Source organism: Balaenoptera ricei, chromosome 2 (genome assembly GCF_028023285.1).
Source record: "Balaenoptera ricei isolate mBalRic1 chromosome 2, mBalRic1.hap2, whole genome shotgun sequence".
In the NCBI taxonomy this organism is placed as follows: domain Eukaryota; kingdom Metazoa; phylum Chordata; class Mammalia; order Artiodactyla; family Balaenopteridae; genus Balaenoptera; species Balaenoptera ricei.
In genome coordinates, this window is record NC_082640.1 from 153,889,068 (window position 1) to 153,909,047 (window position 19,980).

Below are 19,980 nucleotides of genomic sequence, written 5' to 3' on the forward strand. Positions count from 1 at the left end.
CTCCCCTGCTCGCTCCCGCTCCTCCTCCCGCGCCGGTGCTCGGGGCGCTCTCCTGCGCCGCCTGCTCCCCGCCCCCAAGCCCGGCGCTCGGGCTCCCCCCGCGCCGAGTTGCCGGCCCTGCCTCCCCCACGCGGCCGGTCCTCCCGCGCCGCGCCTAGTCCCGCATTGTGTGTCGGCGGCCGCCGCGGCGGTGCGGGAATCGGGGGGCTGCGGCCGCCGCTGCCCGGGCGGAACGGAGCCCGCGGCGGCGGCGGCGGCGGCGGCGGCGGCACTCACCCATAGTACGGATGCGGTGCAAACTGCACATGCTCGCGTCTGACAAGCGCTCTGCCTCCGGCCCCGCTTAACTCCTTGCTCGCCCGCTCCCCGGCTCCCGCGCCGGGTCCGCTGCCCGGCCGACCGCACCGCCTCGCGCCGCCGTGAGTCGGCCGCGCCCCGGGCGCCTGGAAGCGCGCCCTCGGTCCGGGCCGCGGCGCAGGTGGCTGCAGTGCAGAGCTCCTCGGCCCTCCCAGCGCCTGCCACCGCGCCTGCGTTTGAGGTGTCTGCGGGAGCCCCGAGGAGAGGACCAGCCGGGACCTCTCAGCTCCCAGCTTGTAGGAGTTGTGTGGACTGCGTGTACAACGTCCACTGTGGATATGCTGTAGGTCCCAGCGACCTGAGGGCCACGGTCAACATGGTACTGCAGACCCACTATATGCCAGCATAATGCTCCGTGCCGTCCATTCATTGAAACGGGCCTGCAAGATGGGTTTTTTTATCCCCATTTTCAAGATGGAAAACCTGAGCCCTGTGGAAGTTAAGGAATCTACCTAAGGCAGAGCCTGAACGTCCAAGGCCCACAGTTTGGTTTATACCACAAAGATTAAACATAAGATGTTCTTTCTGAAGTCAATCTCGATTCTTCTGTTGGAAGGTGGAAAATAATGGATGTCATCTAGAAAGCCTGGAGATTTTGGTATGTGGAACTGTGGGAAATCAGTGATAGAGGACCCGGCCTCGAGACAGGCCCCTCAGGCGGGTCCTGGTTCCTGCAGAAAGGCTGCGCAGGGAGTAGGAAGGCAATGCAAACCCAATCCCTACGCCAAGCCTGGGTTTGGCACTGGGCTCTGCAGCCAAGAGGGAAGGACATTTTTACAATTTCTAATGCCCCCTGAAGGTATCTTTTTGTAAATAATCCGTCCAAGGGGGTGCTCTTTTCTAATTCTCACACAGACCCTATGTGTGCCAAGGCCTGCTCTGTGAGGTCTGATGGCTGCTTCCCTCCTAGCCCTCACCCCCTTTTTGTCACATGCCACAGTGACAAAGAGCTCTCAGAGGTCCAAGGCAGCACAGAGTCTTCTAAGAAAAGGAACCTGAGGTCCATCCAGCTGGCCTTGCCCCACTCTGGATGAGAAGCCGGGATGCTGTCCTCCAGTCCGAACCTAATCTGATCCTAAGCCTTGGGTTTCTCAAACCCGCAGAGGAAGTGCACAGCCATGTGGTGCCAGTGGCAAGAGCTCTTGGCTTCTCTGAGTTAGTTTCCTCCTCTAAGACGGAGATAATATCGCCTATTTCGTAAGTCTATTGTGATGACCCAATAACAATGCATGTAGAGTCCTCAGTACGGTAGACCTTCAATAACAGGAAAGTGTTTTCTGCTGGGGGTAAAGCAGGGATGGGGAGAAGGGATCAGAGCTACGGTGAAGCATGTGGGCTGTCCTAGAACACTGTCAGAGAGGCAGGAGACAGCCCCCTCCCAGAAACACCTTGGCAAGAAGAGGCTTCAGTAAGTCTGGCAGCAAAGCCCACCTGCTGAAGAGGGACCTCCCTGGCGCCCCCTTGCCTCGGAGGACCAGTTCTGCTCTGGTTCTCGATCTGTGGCTGGCAGCTGATCCTGCTCCCTTCTGGCTCCGGGAGGCAGCATTGCTCAGAGGAAAGCACAGCGGGCTGTTAAGGCAGAAGATCTGAATTTGGGATGACTTATCCATTAGGTACTTTGCAGTGCCTAGCACCCACAGTATTTTGGGGGCCAACAAAAATGTTTGAATTTCTTTTAAAATCAGAGGCAAAAAAATGAACTTTGAGGTCAAAGAAAATGTTTTCCTATATAATTTTAGTATAGAAGCCATAGTATATAGAAGCCAAGTTGCCAGTTACAGAATCTGAAGGAGGAAGAGTTGGGAACTAAGGCACAAGACTTGGCATCAGTCACTCTCTCCTGTATCCAGCTCTCCTATGGACTTAACTCCATCATCTGGGTCTTCCTCATTCCCAAATTAGGAATCATTTCTTCCTAATAAAAATTTATATAATGCCTTACAGTGGACATATCTTCTCTCTTTGGGTAAGGCAGCTATTTTTAATCCCCATTCTATAAACGAGGAAATCAAGGCTCAGAGAGATTATATGGTTTGGTCAAGGTTATACTGCTAGTAAAGGCAGAATGCAGTTCCAACTTAGGTCTTCTGGCACCCCATCCAAGGTCCTTTCCATCTGCACCTAGAAGATTTCAAATAAGATCAGGTGTGTACAGGACAGAGCTGTCTGTTGCAGAAGCAGACCTAAAAATAGCATCTGTAGCAGCGAGTGAGTCCCCTGGCTTTTCACCCAAAGAATGCTGAGACGAGCATGCGGAGTTCTGGGAATGGGTTGGGGCGGGGTAGCCCTGGGTGAAGGTAGGCACCATGATAGTGGTTCCGGTGATTCAAGTATAGATTCAAGGTGGAGGGCCATGGGACAAACCAAGCCCCACTGCACTAACACACGCCAAAGGATGCCAGCCCTTTGACTTCTTGTCTTATCAGAGCAACCTGGATCTGAGTTCAGACTGCACATCTTAGCCAGATGTCTTAAGGCAGTTTATTTAAGCTTTCTGAGCCTATTTCCTCATCTGCAAAATGGAAATGGCAATAAAACTAAACCCCATGGCTGCTGCAAGCATAAATGAGATGATACGTGTTAGGACCATAGCATAGTGCTAGGAACACATACGTAGTTTGAATTCCCTGCCACCACAGGCAATTAATGGTCTTTCTCTTCACATTTCTCTTCTACCACTAGGCAGGGAAAAAGACAGTCTTTCAAGTGTCTTTGTGTTTCTAAAGTGCCTTGAATATGTTAGGTTCTTAACCATATTTTCTGAAAGACAAGAACTTTTCTGCCTTTCTACAAAGTAAACCATCCATAAAGCGGTAGCTCTTGTCCACCATAAGTAGTTTTCTCAATGACTTTCAAGGGGAACCAGAAAAACACTTCTGTATGCTCATTAGAGAGGACTGGTTCTTTGGGGGTTGCCCTCTGACACAAGTCAGGAGAGATGTTGCTCCAGAGGGTGATTTCAGTGGAGGGACGGGGCAGCAGCCAGAGCAGGAAGGACCTGGGAGGGAGATGGAGCATGGAAGGTGGAGGCTGAGAGAGAACTATGTATAGTCTGTCCCAGATGCTGTGATAAGAAAGAGAGGAGTGAGGTAGGGGCCGAGGAAGCATTGAAGTCAAAGGCAATCTTGAGCTTGGAATTATTTGGACCAGCTTAACAGGAAAATAAGTTGGATGAGAAAGAACTGGGGGAACCCCCAGGGAACCAGACCTCCATAACAGGCATACAGAAATCTTTCTGTTCCCTTTGAAACAGAAGGGAAAGAAACTTTCCCATGAAAGTCATCATGAAAATTACGGTGGACAAGAGCTTCTGCTTTATAGATGGTGTGCTTAGTGGAAGGGCAGAAAAGTTCTTGTCTTCCAGAAGATATGGGCATGGTCTTGGCAGTAAGAGAGGAGGTCAAGGTAATCTGCTTGCGTTTGAAAATGGGGGTGGGGGGCAGGAGGAATCTCTCTGTAAAAGCCTTTTCTTGAAATAGGAAGGAAAGAGGCATAACGAGGCTAAGGAGTATGAACCTGCACCATTTAGGATTCTTTGGTTGCAAGCAACAGAAACTGACTTTAGCTATCTTAAGTCTAAAAGGAATTTATTGGCAGGCTATGATCAGGTGGCTCACAGATTTGGAGGGAATGCGGGCAGAACAGACGTGAAAAGGCTAGGACCAGGACAGCTTTGGGAGTCCAGGGAATGGGAAGTAACTGAGAGTCTCCTCAGGGCTTTGCTGCCGGAACAAAGGGGCTTCAATCTTTTTATCACTTCCGCTCAAGTATAAGAATCAAATTTGCCTAAGTTCAGTCATGCATCCACCTCTTGGCCAGGGAAGGGCCAGCAGGATACCCGGATGTAAGGTCTATCAGCACCCCACATCACAACTGAGAGGTAAGACAGAGAAATCAAAGTGCTGCTACCCAAAGGAAAGGAGAAGTTGCTAGGCATCCCCGGAAAAGGGAATGTCCATGGTATGGGGGAAGCAAGTAGCACAGGAAACGTACACCTGACTCGGGGCCCCGTAAAGTTCTCAGCTATGAGAAAAGGTGAAGGGGGAAGCACAGAAGCCTTCAGAAAGCAGCAGGAAGCTCTGAAAAGTACTGGCACAGGAAGGTCTAGACTGCTGATGAAAATCACTGCTCGTGCTGGGGTGGGTATAGAGCTAGAGACAGGCCAACGTTTTAGGGACTTTGCACAGCTGTGAGCTGTGCTCAGGAATGGATGAACAGTGATAGGGAAGCAGGTGCAATAGGTTATTAAGGATGTCCTTGAATGTTTATTAAATGCCTCTGAGGGGTGGAAAGTGGTACCAGTGGAGGGGGAAGAGGCATCAGGCCCCAGGGAAATGGTCAAGTTGACTGCAGGTTTATCAGAAGGTTTGCTACCCACATGTCCATGTGGGAAAGGGGTGTGTACTTTCACAGAGCTCTCAAAATAATGTATGTTCCTACTTTAGGGATATTTAAAAGTCATGTCCTCTCTCTTTTTTTCAGTCATCAAAAAGAAAACGCAGTGGATAAGAACTATGCAGTATTCATGAACACCTCGAGGCTGAAAATGAGGAACTCACCATTCTGTGATAATATGAATTCATCCATAAAGCATTACGACATTAACGTGTGTGCAGTAAGGTAGCCTGGAAAATGAGTGCAGGTTCATGAGACTAGCAGTAAATTAAGGGGGAGGGGGAGGCCCATGCTAAAAGAAATCAAAGTGAAAATATGAACGTACATTGGAACTACACTACTTCACAGTTGTGTGAGTTTAACTGTGAAGGTTGTAAATTTGGGGAGGGCTAGAGTTGATTATGAAACGTGGGAATCATGGGGAGAGCCATCCCCATCCCCAGCTGCTCTCATTTCCGACTCAGCAGTCAGCCCAGGTGCTGGGCAAATTTGAAAGAATTTCTGCCCTGGAGATTAGAAACCAAACTCCAAGCTAGTCACCTCCCCTCCGTGCCTCCCTTTGCCGGGATACAAGGAGCTTAGTCATCTGAAGGGGGACAAAGGAGTATTGTTAAGGCGAGCCTGGTTATGAGAAGGCTTTGCAACTAAAAGCTTTTATGCTGCTATCTAAGTCCTTCTGCCTGGGGGACACTGTGTGCCTGTCCCAACTTCACTATATCAGTGCAAAGAGAAATTTCAGCCTGACGCAGTGATTGCAGAAGGATATCTTAGGACTCAGCAACATTAATAGGTTAAGAAATTCTATCACAACATCTCATCCAAGACCCAATTCCTGGCCCCACTAGGTCCTGAGATGGATTAGAGTGGGAGAATCTTGCTTTTTGTAGATCTGAGTCAAAAGAGTTGTCCCGTAGGAGCTGGCTGAGAAGCAGCCCAGCTTGGGAGGGGGAAATGGGGGTAGGTGGGGCGGTGGCATTGGAATTGTATCACCGAGGGCAGGATAAAATCTGTTTCAATTCTTTTTACCCCCTTTGTCCTAGCCCTTCTAGGAGAACTCTGCCACCTTCAGGAAAGGTTGTGTAAGCCTGAGGGGTTGATGATCTCAGGGACTCCATCTTGCCTGGGGAATTAGTTCAGGTGAGGTGTCCTATTAGTCTTAGATGCTAACTGATTAAGAAGTTATATATTTAATGTCTTCTCTTCTCTAGTACTGTGCTGTTGTGAGGACTGGAATCCTGACTTCAAGGAAATTGTGATTCAATTTAACAACCTTAATGTACCATGCACTGTGCTAAGGATTAGGGTCATAGTGGTGAAAGGATTGAGACCTAAGCATATGGATATGGGAACAATACACAACAGGCTCTAACTCAGTATTACCCAATGCTCCTAGTGACTTAAGTTTTGTACCTCCCGTGGAAGGGCATGTGATTATTTGTGTTCTCAGATGGAGCTGTTTCCATGCCAAGCTTTATCTCTACCACACTTGATTTGTAAAGTAAACTCTCAGGCACTGGCTCAAAATTGACTAGTATTTACAAATTTATACACTTCTTTCTGTCAAGAGACTCTTTACCCTTCTTTCTTGTCCACGGCTTAGGTCAAGGGTTTGCTTTCTCTTGTGCCCTTCAGCAAGTACAGACTTGGGAAGGGGTAGTGCCATCTTTAGTGGATTTTTCCATATCTGTGAGCAGTAATGTCAGGTATAGAGCTGTGATCTCCCCAGGGAATACAGCAGAGGGGTACAGGGACAGAGAAGGAACAATAGTGGGGTTCCCGATGGAAAAAGGAAGACCACAGAGGGGATAAGTGCTTTGTTCTGGACCTGCATGTCTGTTCAGAGTGCACAGGCTAAGAAGGGAACTGGTTGCTCGAGGCCTCATCTTGACCTGGTAAGTGCCCTTGTGGGCAGTTGTATGATGGGAGATTAACACTACACCATATCCTGGAGCTTTTACTATTTAAGTCCAAATTCATGTTGTAGGAAGACATTGGGCCCGGTGGCTTCCACCCCCATCCTAACTGAATGGAGCTGGATGATGGCCCGAAACTCTAAGAATGTCAAAGGAAGGTTCATGAGGGTCTCTGGTGCTGCAGTCCAGGAGTATGGATAAACGTGGGTGAGTGTGGAGGAGTGAGAAGGGGTAGAAGGAAGGAACAGGGGCTCCAGACTTTCTCCCTGAAATCATCCACCATGCTGCTCCCGCCCAGAACCTCACAAAGTCAAGCCTCTGGACTACACCCAACTAGCTTCACATTCCTTCTTTCCTCAAGTGGAGACCACGGCTGAATACGACATTTCCCTTGCAAGATGTAAAATGGGCTTGGATTAGAACTAGGCCTAACTTAACTCTGTCCCCAGACTTGTGTCTGTTCCTTCAAGACCTGGACAACTTCCAGACCACAAGAACATAGTGTATAATAGGAATCCAGTAATGCTGTCGTGGTCATAGCTTAATTGCTCTGAAGAGGTAACAGGATCCAGGCAATATCAAAAGCATGTGAGTCCCCTCTGATCTCAGCATTGGTCCTCAGCTCGCCCCCTTGCCAAATCCCTGCCCAGGATCTTCACCAGTTGGAGACAGTGAGTTGGCATTAAACTTGAAAGATGGGAAGTTATGAAGGCTAATTCTGGTTCTCTGACTGGCAGATTGTGGCTTTAGAGTTAGTTGTCAACTTCTCTGAATCTCAGTTTTCTACTTTACTGATGAGATCAATATTTTAAAAACATTTTAATAGCTTTATTAGAAAAATGATTCATACTCCTTATAAAACATTCACATAATATAAAAAGAACAAAGCAAAAACTAAAAACATTACACCAAATTTCTACACCCAAAGATAATCATTGTTAATATTTGGCGGAAAAAGTCTTCTACCCATATTTACATACATATAGTTTTATACATATAGTTTTACATAAAGTCAGTTATATTATACATACTTTTCTAGAAATTGTTTCACTTGACATTAAGTAATGAATATTTTTCCATGTCAATAAAAATAATTCTTCAACGTAAATTTTAATGGCTGCATAGTATTTTATTTTCTAGATGAATTTTAATAACTTATTTACTAGGTTCCAACTGATGGACATTTAGGTTATATCTTTTTTTCTTTACTTTGTTATTATTGCTGCTATAAATATTTGGGGCAACACAGTCTTTTCAAGCATCCTCCTAACAAGAAAAATATTGAATGATGTAGCTCAAGGAAGGACACAAGAATCATAAAACTCTGTCAATGAGAACAGGAATTTGGCGTGGAGGAAAAGGCCCTAGAAAATTTTTAGTGATCTTTACCTCCATAAATGGTTTCCAATCTTATGTACCTTACTACATATGTACATTACTATTCCACTGGCTTGAGTGGCAAGTATATTTAGGGAAATTTCTCATTCTGAATATTCCAATCTATTTATTTCTTTTTCTAAAATTTAATTAATTAATTTGGTTGCACCGGGTCTTAGTTGCGGCAGACAGGCTCCTTAGTTGGGGCATGCGAACTCTTAGTTGCGGCATGCACGTGGGATCTATTTCCCTGACCAGGGATCGAACCCGGGCCCCCTGCATTGGGAGCGCAGAGTCTCTACAACTGCACCACCAGGGAAGTCCCCACCAATGAATTTATTTCAACACTAAGATTTTGCTTCCCAAAAGAATCATGTTCTTCCCAAGAGTGTCTTTGTTCCAGGGATCCTAGGTCCACTAGGCACAACCCCCTGTGCCCTGCAGGGAAATTCCTGCTTGCAGGTTCAGGCAATTCCAGATGCCATCTGAATGTTTATCCAGTGGCCAATGGGACAATGCATAGTGTTTGGAAGGAGCAGCAGTCACGTATCACTCCCAGAGCAATGCCTGTTGGTTTCCCATCCTAGGAATCGGTGTGTTCTGCTCCATCGCTTACCTCCCTTCTTATGTACAAGACCTGTCTGTAGGCTCTACCTGATTCCTTTGGGTGGACCCAACTCTGTAAGAAGAAAAGGACTAGTGTTCCCTCTTCTGGACCTGAACCAGGAAATTGAGAACCTAGAAATGTGGATATTCCTTTTTGGAAAGGTGCACTGTCCATAGGACCTCTCTGAGAACTCCAAAGCTCACTTTTACATGAGGAAAGCTCCCAATAGGTGGATTCCCTCAGTGCTCTGAGTCGAGCAGTCTGGTTCCACCTCCGTGTCCCATCACTTTATCTGTGGCGGAGTAAAGATGATTCTCAACGCTCAGCTTGGACTTTGTGCAGAAGAGACTCTTCCTGTGCCCTCCTCTTATGGCACAGTTGGGTGAGAGAGACCTGGAAAAAGTGCCAAGTTGATGGTCTGTGCATGCTGGAGCCAGGCAGCTGGGAAAAAGGAGAATGTTCTTTCCATCTATCCCTACTTCACCTTAGTCTTTTAATACCACTAAATTCTCCTATCCCCTTCCCTGAAACTATGTAAAATTGAACAAGGACAAAGGATACAGAGTTTAAAGTCTCCACTTTAGGCAGAGCTTAAAGCTTCGTTAATCACCACTTTTCAAAGTGACCAAAGCCTGCAGCGGTCCGAGGAGAAGGGAGCAGATCTAGCCCTAGGTGTGGCTGGGAGCAAGAATGCTGGGGCTCAGGGTCCTTTAGGAAAATAAGCCATGCCGACCACTAGATGGCGCTGAGCAATAGCCTCCGACGTCCTGGCGGGTCCTGGGTCACACCCAGGACTCTGAGATGGAAGACAGGTTTGTCATCTGGACTAAACCCCCTTCACAAAAAGGCATTGGCAACAAGAGCTTCCAGTAGGATATGAGCCCTGACGCTTCTGGTAAAAACCCCGAGCCTGAGCACAACGATCAGAAGCACAAGGAAGCAAAGGTCTGATTGATCAAAGGAGACCTACTGGTTTCATCCTAAACCACCCAGGTGTGGGGCAAGGGCTGCAGCGGCTATGCCTTCTCACTCATTCAGGTATTTCACATCTTCCCTTCTCTGTGAATGCTGGGGTGCTTGCTGGCCCAGTATTACAGCCACCCTGGAAGGCGCCCTGCAGGGGAGCGCGGTATCCCTGAAGCAGAGGGAACTCCAAGCCCTGCCCCACCCCGGTTCATAGGCCTCTTCCAGTCAGGAGAAGCAGCTGCTTAGAGGGGAAGCCAAGGGGCTCCCCAGGCTGCTATAGCACCTGCCACCTACTTGGAGCTGGTCTCTGCCCAGCCCGTCCTGCCCCCCGATGTGAGCTGCCATTGTTTTCATCTGTGATGAAAGCTAATGGAGAAACAAGACAGCTGGTTTCAAACCATGATGTTGCAAGTGCTAAAATGATCTAGAATCCCAGTTAGATGACTGGATTTACCAGGTTCTCATTCCCTGAGCTCCATCAGCTCCCAACTCAGCTTCCCTTTCTCCCTCCCTGCCATCTCCTTTCCCCCTTCTCCGCCCCTGTCCTACCCAGCCCCCATCCGCCTGGCTCTCTCTTGCTTGGGGAGCCCACAGCTGCACTGCACAGATCATTTTGCATTGATATCTGTTGTCATTACATCAGCTCTACCCTGTGTTCCCCTCTGGGGCTGTTGCTGCTCTCTGAGAAGATCACTGGAGTGTTGGAATATGATATATGACAAACCAGTCAATACCAGGCACCCTACGGGTCCTAAGGAGCAGGGAAATACAGAGCCCTGAGCCTGAATGCATGTTTTTAATAAGTGTCCCCGGGATTTCATGATGGGGAATCACTGCCTACCTTCTCACTGGAATCCTTCTCCTTCAGGCCCTCCTTCCACCTAATCCTCTTAGTAGTTAGTTTCCAGGTCCCTAGTCTTTGCACATCTTCCTAGTCCTTTACCCCTTTATACCTTCACGTTCCCTCCTCATTTAACAACACTTACTAGGTGCCTATCATACGCCATGCACAGGGGCAGACCTTTATCTCCACCCCTCAGGGCAGATAAGAATCCTGCTCCCTGTTTTCCAAATGCAGAACCCCTCCACTCCCCATCCTCCGCCTGGCTCTCTGGCTCCAGAGCCCACAGCGGCACTGGACAGATCATTTGTGGGGATACAGGTGGTAACTGCATCGGTTCTTCCCTGTGTTCCCCACTGGGAAGAGCCTGGATTCAACGGCAGGTATGTCTGCTTCTGAAGCTTGTGCCCTGTGTTCATCCGTCACACTTGCCACAGACTGTTTCCTCACGCAGTGCCTGGAAAATAGGAAGTGCTCCATAAATACTTGTTAGTGAGTAGCTGAATGAATAAATGAAAGAAGGATCCACACTCAACGTTAGGATACACCCACCCAATACACACACAAACACACACACACACACAGAATTCTGCCTCTGGGCCTTCTCGTTTCCTTCCTACCCTGCACCTCTCTGCAAGTCCCATCACTGCCCTCCCAGCCCCACTTGGATGATGACTGAGCCTCTGTGACCCAGCCCATGGTTGCTCTGGCTGCTCCCAGAGATTCAGCAGTAGAAATAGCCTCCCAAAAGCTACCAAGCTCTGCCCCTGCTCCTGAGGCAGAAGGCTGGACCAGGACTGGCCCTAGGGCTCCTGAGAATCTGAGGCCCCTCCCCCTCTCCTCTTTGCTTTCCTTCTTCCCCTTTGCTCTCCTTCCAACAGCAACTGAGAACCAGGCCCTGAAGGCAGAAGAAGGGTTGCTTTGATTTGGGAGGGTTTCCATGAGGCAGGATGGATCTCTGGAGCCCAGAGCCCTGCTCAGAGAAAACAAGTGGGGTTAGGAAGTGAGGTCTCTAGAAGGCCCAGGACATGGGGAGGATGAACCGTCAAACATTTCACCAGCTCTCCTAGAGTTATTGCTGTCTCTCAAGCTATCTTGCTTAACTATTGCAATCCTGCAACAAAGAGAATTCTCTGGGAGCAGATACCACCTCTGGACCTAGTAGAGGAGATACCGAGAGAGGGACATAGGAGAGTATCTGGTAAACATTAGACCTCCAGCAAATATCTGTTCAAAGAATGCATAACAAAAGCTACCATTTATACAGCACTTGCTAAGTGTCAGACACGTACTATCTCATTGAACCCTCTCAACAAGCCTAAGATGCGAGAATTTTTATCACCATTTTACAAACGAAAAATTAAATCAGAAAGCTTAAGCAACCATCCCAAGGTTACATCAGCACATATGTGGGAAAGCTGGGACTTGAACTGCGGCCTGGCCGGTTCCAAGGTCCCCATTCCTTCCCACAGTGCTGTCCGGGGAACCAGGCACAGACTAGGATGCTGTTATATTGACTCTGGAGGAATTTCTTTTTTAACTATTTCAGTCTAAACGGTATGGTGTATGGATATAAATGGACTCTCCTCTCACTCCTAGAGTGGTTAGTTAGCACCTGAAGTGCTCTAATCAGGAATCTGCACTCTAGAGGGTGGTTACATAAACACTTCAAACGCCATCAAAATGTACACTAGCGGGCTGGACGTGCTTGAAGGATGCTAGAAATAATCTTTCACTGGTGAAATGAGTGGCTTTCAAAATATGGAAGTAGCCAGAAAGATGATGATGAATGATGTGTGAGAACCAGACCAGGCCAACTCCCCAACTCCCTGGAAGCAGGTTGTGGGACTTTTGGTGCCTGCTTGCTGATAAATGTTTGTATATTTGGCAGACTTTGGCCTTGGCCATGTTTAATGCCCCACCTGTAGGAGGTAATGGAAAGGGGACAAGAGGCCTCCACTCACCTCTCATCTCCAGTGGCTGGAAATATAAGAACCGACAATTGCCAAAGGGCCAAATGAGTTCAGATCTGTTCACAACAGGGGCCTATCCAGGCCTGATGCTCTTCTCGGAAGAGTAAGAGGAGGCCCTCAGCTTCCGTGGCCCAACTGAGCCTTCGACTCCGGGCACATGATGACTTTCTCCCCTTCTCGGTGCTGTCAGGGCACTTGTAATAATAAGCTAACATCAAATAGAAACGAGCTTTAGGTGTGGTGGGTACCATCTCTCCGTGAATCCTTAGAGGGGTCTGGAGGCTCAGAGCCTTTCTCTCAGCTCCCACCCAGCCCTGCCTGCTCCCCTCCCTCTCCCACTACAGCACCCATCCAACATGGCTTTTTTTTTCTTTACCTCAGTTTTGCAAAGTTCCCCGTCTGCTGTGGTGACTCCCTCATAATCCTGCCTTTTCCTCCAGCTCTCAGATATTGTGACCTGAAGGGTAGCTGTGCCGAGGAAATAATTTCCCCACTTTACAACAGGACAAACTGAGGCAGGAAGCAAGGAGATGGTTTATCCAAGCTTATAGTTGGGCAGCTAATAGAATCCCTAGAACAACTTGAAAGTCAGCTACCATGAATGAATGAATGAACGAATGAAATGGTGGGAGGAAGGGAAGGAGAGAGGGACATTGGCGTCAGCAGATACTATCATCTGATTCAGCAGCGGCCATGGTTTGACTCTGTCTCAGTCCATGGAGGGCTGCATAGAAAGTGCTTTAAGGACTTCCCTGGTGGCGCAGTGGTTAAGAATCTGCCTGCCAGTGCAGGGGACACGGGTTCGAGCCCTGGTCCAGGAAGATCCCACATGCCGTGGAGTAACTAAGCCCGTGCGCCACAACAATTGAGCCTGCACTCTGGAGCCCGCGAGCCACAACTACTGAGCCCACGTGCCACAACTACTGAAGCCCGTGTGCCTAGAGCCCGTGCTCTGCAACAAGAGAAGCCACCGCAGTGAGAAGCCCATGCACCGCAATGAAGAGTAGCCCCCGCTCGCCACAACTAGAGAAAGCCCGTGCACAGCAACGAAGACCCAGCGCAGCCAAAAATAAAAATAAATAAATAAATAAAATTTTTAAAAAAAAGAAAAAGTGTTTTAAGACAAAAAGATTGTGGGAAAAAGACAGTGTCTCAGACATTCCAACCCTTGATCCCAGAGTTAAGTTAGGGGTAGGTCACCCTGAAGGGCCAAAAGAATTCATCCTTGGGGAGGCGTGGCATGGGAGCTGTGGGTGAGGGCACCGCTGAGGAGCCAGGCCTCACTGGAGCCTGAACAGCTGCCTCTGATGACTGGGGACCAATGAGAGGGCAGGTGGAGGAGACATCAGAGACCCAACCAGAGCTCGGGGGAGGCAGGCAGGACCTTTCTGGGCCGCTAGCATGGGGTGGCTGGGGTCAGGCAGAGGAGGCAACTGTAGCAAAGAAGACTGGTGGGACGATCCCTAGCATCAGACGGGAAACTGCTCTGCCAGTGTGCGTCCTTGCCAGCCTGGTTATTGACTACCTGCAGCCCCCAAAGAATGCCAGGGTCTAGGGCTGTGGGAGTCACTTTGTCCCTGGAGTGGAGGAGGGGGCAGGCCCATCCTCCTCCAGGCATCCATTCTCCCTGGGGACTACTAGGTAGGGACTTATAATAGTAAATAGAAGAGCTATAAAACTGAGCTCTAAAGGGCATTATTGGGACAACTGGGGAAATTTAACTATGGCCTGTACAGTCAGTGATAGTATTGTGTTGATGCTCAATTTTGTAAGTGTGATGATATTAGGAAAACATGCTTGTTCTTAGGAGGAACATGCTGAAGTCTCCATGGGCAAAAGGTCATGATGTGTACAACAAAGTCGCAAATGGAAAAAAAAATATATATATATATATATATATTCACACACACACACACACACACATATATACATGGAGAGAAAAAAACGAGTCAGGGAGAGAAAGTAAATGTAGCAATGTGTTAACAATTGGTAAATCTAGGTGAAGAGGATATGGGTGTTTAATGCACAGTTTTTTGCAACTTCTATAGGTTTGAAATTTTCAAAATAAAAAGCTGGGGGGAGATTTGAGGGAAGAAGAATAGCATCACTTATTGAACAATGATCAGATCCCAATATTTACGTAACTCTATTATCTGACTTAATCCTCAAACCAGCTCCAGAGGGAGACATTGTGATTCTCACATTAAAGATATGGAAACCGAGTCCCAGAGATGCTAACGAACTCGCCAAAGTTTACAGAGCAGGGATTGAAACAGAGCCCAAAGCAAGGGGGAGGTCATGCAGAGGAGTGTCAGCTAACACTTTATTGAGCCTTTCTGTGTGCCGGCAGTGTTTTAAAATCGTCCGTGTGTTTAACTCGTTTCATCCTCCCTCTCTAAAAGCTTTGTGCTTTGTGATAAATCACTTCATCGTCGCCGCTGGGAGGGAACAAAGGGGCACTCAAACACACTGACAGAAGTGTAGATTGGTGCAGTCTCCTTTGAGCGCAGTAGGGCAGCATCTATTGAAATTTAAAATTCACATTTTGTTTACACCCAACAATTCCACTTCTAAGTGTTAAACCATAAAGATAGTCATATATGTGGACCAAGAAGTATGTAAAGAGATACTCATTGCAGCAAGGTATACAATAGCCAAGGACTGGAAACATCCTAAATATCCATCATTAGGAATGCTAGGTAACCATTTTTAAAAGTAAGGCAAATGAACAAACATAACAAAACAGAAACAGAGTTATTGGTACAGAGAACAAACAGGTGGTTGCCAGAGGGAAGGAGGGTCGGGGGAGGAAAGAAATAGGTGAGGGAGATTAAGAGGTACAAATTTCCAGTTGCAAAATAAATGACTCACGAGTATGAAATACACAGTGTGGGGAATATAGTCAATAACCATGTAATATCTTTTTATGGTGATTTATCATAACTAGACTTATTATAGTGATCATTTTGAAATATATAGAAATATCAAATCACTATGTTGTATAAGAGGAACTAACACAGTGTTGTAGGTCAATTATACCTCAAACACAAAGTAATTCACAAACTCTTAGAAAAAGAGGTCAGATTTGTGGTTATCAGAGGCAGGGTGGGGCGGAGGGGGGGACTGGATGAAGGTGGTCAAAAGGTACAAACTCCCAGTTATAAGATAAGTAAGTACTAGGGGTGTAATGGACAACATGATAAATACAATGAATGCTGCTGTGTGTTATTCATGAAAGTTGTTAAGAGAGTAACCCCTAAGAGTTCTCATCACAAGAAAAAAAATTTTATTTCTATTTCTTTAATTTTGTATCTGTATGAGATGAGGGATGTTCACTAAACTTATTTCATCATGTACATAAGTCAAGTAATGCTGCACACCTTAAACTTATACAGTGCCATATATCAATTGTATCTCAATAAAACTGGGGGGAAAAAGTAAGGTATCTCTAAGTGTGCTGACGTGTCACACTTAGTGTCCATGAATGGTAAAGACAAGAGAAAAAAGCCTTCCTCAGTGTTGAAAGGGATATATAAAAAAATATATATATATGAATACACATGCATTTATGAATACATGAATACTTACGTATGTTTTATATCTTGAAGGAATACACACAAAAATTTACAACAGTAGCTGCTTTGGAGGGGGAGTGATCTAGGGCACAAGAGACAGGGCAGGAGGAAGTCTTACTATTCATTGTTAGCCCCTCTGTATTATTTGAAATTTATACTATGTGCATGATTACCTGTTCAAAATGAGTGAGTGCATGCATGCATGCATGAATGAGTGAATGAATGAATGAACAAACGAGTCTCCCTTACAAACTCCACAGGACTTGCTTTTGGGCTTCCTTAGGCAACCACTTCCAGTGTTGAAGGGGACAGCAGAGGCCAGTGTCCCACAGTCTGGGGCTGTTCGATTCCAATCCTCAGGAGCTATGAATCCATTTGCAAGCTCAGCCCCTGAAGTCCCACTGACCCAGTGGAATTTTCACCCTTGGCCTCCTGAACTACTAGGGTCAGCTTTCCATAGAGTCTGGGCTCTCAAAATTGTGCATGAGAATTACCCGGAGAGTTTATTAGCTAGGCAAATTCCCAGCCTCACCTCCAGAGACTCAGATTCAAACCTGGGGTGCAGCCAGGGGCTCCTGTACCACTGCCAGGAGGGAGACTTCTAAAGCCCCTTTGGAGAAACGGACCCTGGTGACGTCTGCCCCTGTTCAGGCTTATAATGAGAGCCCGCAGGATTGGGGAAGAAAGCTCTGTTTTGAAACGCGGATTCTTCCCTGCAATATTCCTCATATTCATCTTCTTTACCCCATATCCACCTAACCAAAAATTGAGTGCTCCACTCTCCTCTGGGTGTAGGATTGTACTGGTGAGCTGAGGGACTGCAAGGGTGCACCGCGAGCTGCCCGCAGGCGGTGGCCTGTTGGCCTTTCTGGCTCCTAGGCCGGCTCCTTTAAAATAAATGAGTGCATGCATACATACAGTCGTACAGACGCAAGCAAATTACCCTTTAGGCTGTGGCGAGTTTTGTTTTGTTTCAAATTACAAATCAGAACTTTGGTCTGCCAGTGGGACAGACTTCTGCTCCAAATATCCGGGCGTGACGGTTCCTGCAAGTCGCCCGACAAATGCTGGAACCTCCTTTTGGGGGGAGGGTCTGGTCTAGTGCCGCGTCCCGCGAGGGTCCCAGTTTGGTTGGGAGCTGAGCAGATGCCGGGGCTTCCCGGCCGCCCCGGGCGGCAGCCGATTCGGCCTCCACAGAGAGCTCGGGGCCGCAGTCCGGGAGACACCCCCCCTCCTCCCCGCGGCCCACGGGACCCCGCCGCCGTCCCCGCCGCCCCAGGGACGAGCCCAGCGGTGCGGAGAGGTGGGAGGCTGGAGCCTGCTGAGGTCATTTCCTGTGCCTCTCCGCGAGCCGCCCCGGGAGCCGAGCCCGGGGCTCTGCCTTTAAGGAGCGGGCGGGGAGCGGACGAGGAGGGGGCGCGGCGGAGCGTTGAATGGGACGCTGCGAGGTCGGCTCGGCTTTGTGCGGCCAGCCGGCGGGCACCCCTCCCGGCCCAGCCCGGCCCGGCCCGCCCACCCCGACCCCTGCTGCCGGGGAGCGGAGACCCGGCGGCCGCTGCGGACTCGGACGAGATCGACGCAAGGTCAGCGGCGGACGCGCGCGGGGGAGGACCGGGTGCCCGGTGCGCCGCAGGGACGCCCGCGAGCGGGCTGGAGGTGAGCGGCCCCGCGGGCAGAGGTGGGGTTGGTGCGGGGGGGGGGGCGGGGAGGGTTGGTTCGCGGCCCCGGGAGGGTGTTTGGTTGGGCGGAGAGGATCGGCTCCCTCTGGCCGGAGGGCGATTCCGGAGCAGGTGCCTCCCTACCTGGAAACGAGCTCCCAGCAGCCAGGAGCGCTGGGAGCGGCGGGTCAGGCTCTGGGAACCCGCACCGCGAGGCGAGGAGTAGCCTTCCTGGAGAGGATCCGGAGTTTGGGACCGGCTCGATCCAGTTGCTCCGGGAAGGGCCCTCGGAGCGAACTTGCAGGCTTTCCAGCGCGTTGCCTGAGCTCTCGCTCGCTCTCACTCCTCCCGCTTTCCTTAAAGTCTCATCTCGGGTTGTCTCTTCTGTGATTTTTGCGTGGTTCTCTTAGGGGTCCTAGGCTAGACTCCTAGAGGCAGGTCAGCCAAACAGAAAAGAAAACCAGTTGGGTGCCGAATGACACCAGGAGCTCTGCGTCCTAGGAGCCTTAGAGAGGAATCGACTACCGGGGCGCAGGGGGACCTCAATCGAGGTGGCAGAGGCAATGAAGACCCTCTTCTGGGAGTAGATCCGCTCTCTGTTGGATCTGGCCCTGCCAGGGGACGTCTCCTCCATAAGCTTTTACTATGAATACACCTCATAAAACTCTTCCGGACAGAGCCTTAGTTCCAGCTAAAACTTCTGCTTGAAAGATCATTTTAATAGCAATTTCAATGGAAAAGTCATTCGTTCCTTCATTAAACTTTTTGGACTGTCTTCTGTGCCGCAGACACTGTGTATGGTAACATCACTTAACACTTTATAGAACATAACTTCTAGTCTTTCTGCTTGTTATCCCCATTTGATAAAGGAGGAAACTAGGACTCAGAAAAATTGTGATTTGCCCAAGGTCATATAGCAGAAAAGTGGAAGAGGCAAGACTCAAACGGACGCCTCCTAAAGTCCAAATGTGGGGTTTGCTTCACTGTCCAGCCCCCTCCCTCTCCCATAGGCCTCTGAGGGGGTCTGCCCAGAGCTGGGTTACGGTGGGGTACACCCGGTGGTCCCAAACTCATTGAAACTAAAAGTGAGCTGAGAAAATGTGACTCCCCTCCAGCAGCTGCAGGGAAGGGGTATTGTTCTTCCCACTGTGCTCCTGGGGGAGTGCACTTTACTGTTCCCTCCTTCTCTCTGAGAGGCTGTGTAACTGTGGATCTCTGTTCTCCCTGTGGGTTGAAGAGTGCTTTCTACATGCTGACGCTGAGGTGTCGGGATTCCCTCACTCCCGGTCCAGGTGACTTCATGGCAGGCTGGCCGCTGAGCCACCATCCTGCATTCTCTGGCCAGCCCACCTGAACCGTCTCTCCCTTCTGTCAAAAACGAATTCAAAACTGATCACCTCTGTGGGGAAACTGGCACTTGTTGCTGGCTGGAGTATGAATTAGGATAACCTCAGGGGAGGGCAATTAGGACTATTTGGCCATTTAAAAATGTACATTACTTCGTCCTACAATCCCATTTCTGGAACTTTATCCTTCAGATAAACTCTGATGTGTATGAAATGATGTCTATTTGTTGAACATTCATTGCAGCATTGTTTATTTTAGCAAAAGGTTTAAAACAACCCAAATGCCTGTCAATTAGGGATTCAAACGAAATCGTGTAATAGCCGTACAGTAGAATACAATAAAGCTGTTAAAAAGCATGAAGGGAGGCTTCCCTGGTGGCACAGTGGTTCAGAATCCGCCTGCCAGTGCAGGGGACACAGGTTCGAGCCCTGGTCAGGGAAGATCCCACATGCCACAGAGCAACTAAGCCTGTGCGCCACAACTATTGAGCGTGCGCTCTAGAGCCTGCGAGCCACAACTACTGAGCCCGCGTGCCACAACTACTGAAGCCCACGCACCTAGAGCCCATGCTCCGCAACAAGAGAAGCCACCGCAATGAGAAGCCCACGCACCGCAACAAAGTGTAGCCCCCACTCGCTGCAACTAGAGAAAGCCCACGCGCAGCAACGAAGACCCAACGCAGCCAAAAATAAAATAAATAATAAAAAAAAAAGCATGAAGGGAGAATGGGATAGATAGATAGACAGATAGATGTAGGAAACTCTCTGAGTTATATTAAGTACAGTGTGTATAGTGTGCCACCATTTGTGTGTGTGTGTGTGCATCGTATATAAGAACACTCGTATATGCACTGAACAGCTTGTATTTGCACTGAAAGACACAAATCCCTGTAACAGTAGTTGCCTCTGGGGAGAACTATGGCTGGAGTACAGGGGTGGGAAGAAGCCTTACCTTGCACCATATACTCTTTT

At 48.7% G+C, this 19,980-nt stretch overlaps 1 protein-coding gene and 1 long non-coding RNA gene across 3 annotated transcripts in view; one reads left to right on the plus strand and one right to left on the minus strand.

Annotated features, from left to right (window-relative positions):
* Nucleotides 1-7,834: 7,834 nt before the first annotated feature.
* LOC132359812 (uncharacterized) lies at nt 7,835-17,984 on the minus strand. Its single transcript, XR_009500941.1, has 3 exons — nt 17,807-17,984; nt 12,421-12,637; nt 7,835-10,913 (listed from the first exon to the last, which is right to left on the minus strand). It is a non-coding gene; the product is annotated as an uncharacterized LOC132359812 (long non-coding RNA).
* Nucleotides 17,361-19,980, plus strand: part of PLEKHH1 (pleckstrin homology, MyTH4 and FERM domain containing H1) — a 51,652-nt gene continuing 49,032 nt past the window's right edge. For both annotated transcript variants that reach the window (XR_009500940.1, XM_059914481.1), the window contains exon 1: nt 17,361-17,660. The gene's annotated coding sequence lies outside the window, so the exon portion shown is untranslated. The remainder of the gene's footprint in view (nt 17,661-19,980) is intronic.